Source organism: Orycteropus afer, unplaced genomic scaffold (assembly GCF_000298275.1).
Source record: "Orycteropus afer afer isolate SDZICR_OR568_19922 unplaced genomic scaffold, OryAfe1.0 scaffold00345, whole genome shotgun sequence".
NCBI lineage: Eukaryota > Metazoa > Chordata > Mammalia > Tubulidentata > Orycteropodidae > Orycteropus > Orycteropus afer.
The window spans coordinates 177773-183156 of NW_006921932.1; positions in this window are offsets into that span (position 1 = coordinate 177773).

The window sequence follows — 5384 nt, forward strand, 5'->3', positions numbered from 1 at the left end:
TACCTTGGGCCTTATAGAGCTGCCCCTAAGTGAAAAGCAGCCCCCAAACCCAGCCCTGGAAGCTCAGGAGCTAGGCATATATCCCAAAATACATCTATCTTACTATTTTAAAATTCAAGTAAAACTTGAGTTAGTAAAAAAAAAAAAAAAAGTCCATCAATTGATAAATAGATACACAAAATGTGGTTTGTGCACACTAGATTATCATGCAGCCATAGAGAGAGATGAAGTTCTGATGCATGCCACATGGATGAACCCTTATGTGATTTGTACATACAGTGGAATATTATGCAGCTATAAAGCGAGATGAAGTTCTGATGCATGCCACAACATGGGTGAACCCTGAGAACATTTTTAGAATGTTATGCTGAGTGAAATAAATCAGTTGTAAAAGGACAAATACTGTATGATCTCACTTACATGAAAGAAGCAAATTACAGAAACCAAATATTAATAGTGGGTAGCAGAGATATGGGGATGGGGTGAGACACACTCAGAAGTGTGCCAGGACAGTGCTTGGCCTGTGCAGCATGCTCCCAAAATCAGATATGGACACTAGAGCCCAGGAGCATCCCCCGGGAGCTAGTTGACATGGGCATTCTTGCCCACAGAGTAGCACACATGCTTACAGCGCACATATCCCCTTTATTATGTCTTTCTCAGAATACCCATGTTTGAGGGACACACACCTGGAGCAGCCCCAGTGGTCTGAGCACCTCTGTGCAGAGTACAAGTTTCTGCAGCCTGAAATTTCAGAGCAGACCTAAGGACTCTTGTCCCACCAGAATCCAGAAGTCCAGAAGAAAGTGCACTACCATTGCTCCTGATTGCAAAGGGTCTAAAGAAACATGGGTTCCTGTGACAAAACCCCTTCACTCATTCACCAGAAAGCAGTGCTTTGACGTGAGCCCAAAGCATCACACTCTGATGGAGCTGGACACCATGAAGCAGTATGGTGTGAGACCACTGTACCACAATTATGCAGCTGGACACAGTGCAGCGATATGGCATGAGACTACTGTCTCACACAGCAATGGAGCTGAACACTGCATGGTGGCAATCTTACAATGCAGCCGAGCTGCACTGGTATTTCCCCTAAGTTCAGGTTAACTTTGTATGCTTTTTTAGAATTAACAGTCATGCCAAAACACAAACATGACTAGCGTAAAGTATCCTAATGAGGAAAAAAAAAAAAAAGAAGGTTTAATAAAAACCCTCAAAATATAAGTATCTCACAATGGAAACATGAAATGCACATGGTCAGTATCTTGAAGGTACAGAGAACTATAATAGCTAAGAAAATGTTGACAATGAAAATGACAGCATGGAGATGAAGAATATTATTACAATCAGGATCCTCCCAGACAGGAAGAAACAAAGCAGAAGGAAGATGAAGGTAACAGAAAGGAAAAGCTCAGTGTGTCTGGCCAGCACCGCATTAGGTCAGCACTGTCCCGCTGACGAGTCTGTTGACCCCAGTGAGTCCTGTGACCTTTCATTATAGCCCGTTACGATGAGCAGTAGCTTCACCCAACCCTGCTAATGAAGATGTATTTTTTAAAAAATTGTGATCCCACTATTTTTAGAGACTCAAAAAAAAAAAACATACAATGGACAGATGATTCTCAGAAAAATATTTTTAAATAATTTTTTAAGACTTTCATTGAGAATAGTTAAACAATGTGGTCTACACATACAATGGAAAATTATGAAGCCATCCTGGTGTGTGCACAACATGGATTAACTTTGAAACATTATACAGAGTAAAGTAAATCACAAAAAGACTAAGACTATACGATCTCACTTACATGGAATAAACAAATATAGCCAAACCAAAGAGATTACAGTGGTTCCAGGGTTGGGAGAGGCAGAGTTTTTGTTTGGGGCCATTAAGTTTAGGTTAATAGTGGTGAGATGTTTTAGAAGAGGAGAGTGATAATGGAAAGCAAAATCAACATCACTGAAATGTAAACATGGAAGTTGTTGTGTTAGCAAATGTTTTGGTGTATATACTTTCACCACAACAAAAACAAATTAATTTCACTGTGAAACATATATCCACCACCTGTCAACGTGTCATGCTGTGGTGGCTTGCATACTGTTATGATGCTGGAAGTTATGCCATCAGTATTTCAAATACTGGCAGGGTCACCATGGTAAATAGGTTTCAGTGGAGTTTCCAGACCAACAAACTAGAAAGAAAAGCTTGATGATCTAATTCTGAAAACTAGCCAATGAAAACCCAATTGATTATAACAGAATATTGTCTAATGGAGTGCTGGAAGGGGAGTGTGGGAAGATGCTCAAATGCACAAGGGTCACAGCAATGAATTTGAGCACACCAACAACTACAAAGATGGCACAGGACCAATGGGCAGTGCTTTTTGTTCTGTTGTCTGAGGGGTCACTGTGATTTGGAGCTATCTCAATGGCAATAGCAACAAAATCCATCCTAATCACCTTTTGTCTGTTCATTTGCCTCTTCTGAGGATTTCATGTGAGGAGGATTATCCATTATCTGTCTTCCCGTGTCTGACTTATTTCACGCAGCATAATTAAAGAGAATTTTTTTTTTTTTTTAATGTTGAAACTGCTGTGGACTCTTGGTTAGCTTATTCCTTGCTTATATTGTTTTGCTTGAATACCAGAGGGGCACTATTTACAATAGACTGATTTTCAAATCAGTGACCACCTAAAGAGCCCTCCAAAGTCCCAAAGGCTCCACAGAGCACATGAAGAATGTGTTTATTTGGCATGCACACAAATCACATGAAAACACTCCAGGTACCTTCTCAGAGAATGGCCAAAATGAGAAGAATGTGTGCGAGCCAGCCAACCAAGCGAGAACCACAGAAACATGAAACACGGTTTCTGTTCTGTCCAATTGGACTTGAAATCAACAATGCTGTGAATCTCATCATATGCCACCAAGATGTGAGATGACCAGTTCCTACACCCTGAAACTTGAACCCCTGAAATCCTATGGCTCAGAGGAAGAAAAACTCAACCAAATCTCATTGCAATCCTAAAAATATATATAGCATCTCCAGTGAGAATGTGAGTCTGATCCATTCTTTTCTAAATTGTCAATTACTTAAAATATATATACATACATATATTTTTTTTTAACCAACCCTACTAAAGACTGAATTAACTTTCTATTCTTTTTAAAATATTACTACATCACTGCCATTTGAAGAGGCAAGTCTCCTGCCAAACATTTAGGAAAAGATTGAAGTGTCTTAGGCAATTAAGTAATAAAAATATTTTACTAATTTTCTGAGATTTGAGGATTTATCAGCTTTTGTGGTGCAGTGAATGATTTAATATGGCCCTTGTAGCCATAGTCTTTGGCACACCCACAATGATTGGGTGGGATTATGCAAACCCAGTGCTTATAGCTGCCAATGGAAAAAAGGTGCATGGAACCCTTCTGGGGATGGGACCATACAAATAGTGTATGGAACCCTAAGAAGGGTACTGGTCAGTTTTGACATTCCACTAGGTTTTAAGGGAGACAGAGAGGGACAGCAAAGGAGGAGTTGTAATGTGGAAGAGCCACAGCAACGTGAAACAGCAGTGACCAGGAGACTGTAGCCAGGAGGTGGGTGCAAGATGTCATTAGTGGGGCTTTCTGACCCATGGAGCCAAAGAGCTATAACACTTGCCTGATAAGGCCCCACCATGACCCAACAGCAGACAGAAAGCAGAAGAAGCTGTCCTGATCAAGAATTGGATCCTTAGTCATTCCTGCACCTTCTGAGTCACTCCTGATCCTGAGTTGTACCTTGTGTCTTCCCGACTAGACCACTTAACTATAAGTACTGTGGTGGTGAAGTGTAAGAAAATGGAAGTACTAGCAGATCTGAATCAAGTGACTTCATACCCAAAGGGAAACTCCATTTTAAATTAAGATTTTCACATCTGCCTTTCTGGTAGCATAGTGCCTAAGGCACTTAACTGCTAACCAGAAGGCTGGCAGTTCAAACCCACCAGCCACTCCTCAGAAGGAAGGTTGGGTAATCTACTTCCGTAGTGATACTGCCTCAGAATCCCAAGGAGGGGGCACTATGAGTCAGATTAGACTCCATGGCACTGAGTTTGGTTTTTTGGTTTTTTCTAAAGGAAGCCATTCAGCCATTTCTCCTTGTGAAGGTGTTGCTATTCAAATAACAAAATAGATAAGAATCCTCACCTCCATGAAGAATTGTTTAGTGCTTTTCAAACATACCTGCCCCCTGAATCTCTAGGTGTGTTGCCTAAACCATCCTCACTAGCCAAGTAAACAGTATTTTCCATTTCAAAGCTTCAAATTAGAGTTGCTTCTGCCTGCTCTTCTGAACCAAATGAATCCTTTTATACATTTCAAGGATTTCAATTAGAATTGACCTCATCCACACTCAAGCACAAGACCCTCACACCAAAATGTGTACACAGTGTGCTTCAGACACAGTGCCTTAGTTGAGTTGCATCAGGAGATAAAGAATCAAGACTATCAGCACTTCTTGTTACAGATGTTCCTTGTCAATCTTCCTCCCTCTGTACTTGTCTTTGATGTGAACTCATGTCCCTTTGTTTGGTTTCACCAAATAAAAACTGTGGCTCCTGCAAGAGAGGACACATGTTGCATTTTCTTGTAGGATGCTATGTGGACTCCATTTTATGAAATGCAATTATTCTTTCAATAAAATCTTCTGTTTAAGTTTCTAACAAATAATAATAATAATAATAATAATAATGAGAAAGACCACCTTGATTGATTAGCCATGTCTGTCAAGGACAGACCTGGTACATCAGGGAAGTGGGGATGGTTTGGGGAGGTGGCAGCCTGCTCAACCTAACATTAATGAGGCCAAAGGCAAATGGAAACCCATATACCACATTTCTTAATATGTATAGTTACAAACCAAGCTACTACACTCTAAATGAAGTGTTATATCCTCCTACTTTGACAAATATACTTTCATAACAACCTGCAAGGCCGGGTTCAAATTTAGAATTCTTGAACTCGTTGGGGTTCCATGTCAGAACACAGCAACATGGAGAGAACCAAGCATCATCCCCCTCCTTCTCTTTCTACCTTAGTCTTCATTTTGCATTTAAAGGAACCTCTCTTGCACTTCTGTCAACACCACAGGCCATACTTCCAAGCTCCATCCACACATCTTGCAAACAGTTGTCTCTTAGCTGTCTGTCATGGGAATTTTCCAAGGAGGTTAAAACTTCCTCCTGAGTAGGTAGCAACAGTCTGAAAACTTCCCTGGAGGCATAGGCAGAGACATGAATGTTTATTCAAAACAGAAACAAAGAGAATCAGGAGAGAAAAGATTTAAAAGATAAAGCCAAGCAGGCTTACAAACATTGCTAGCAATTCAGCATCCAGC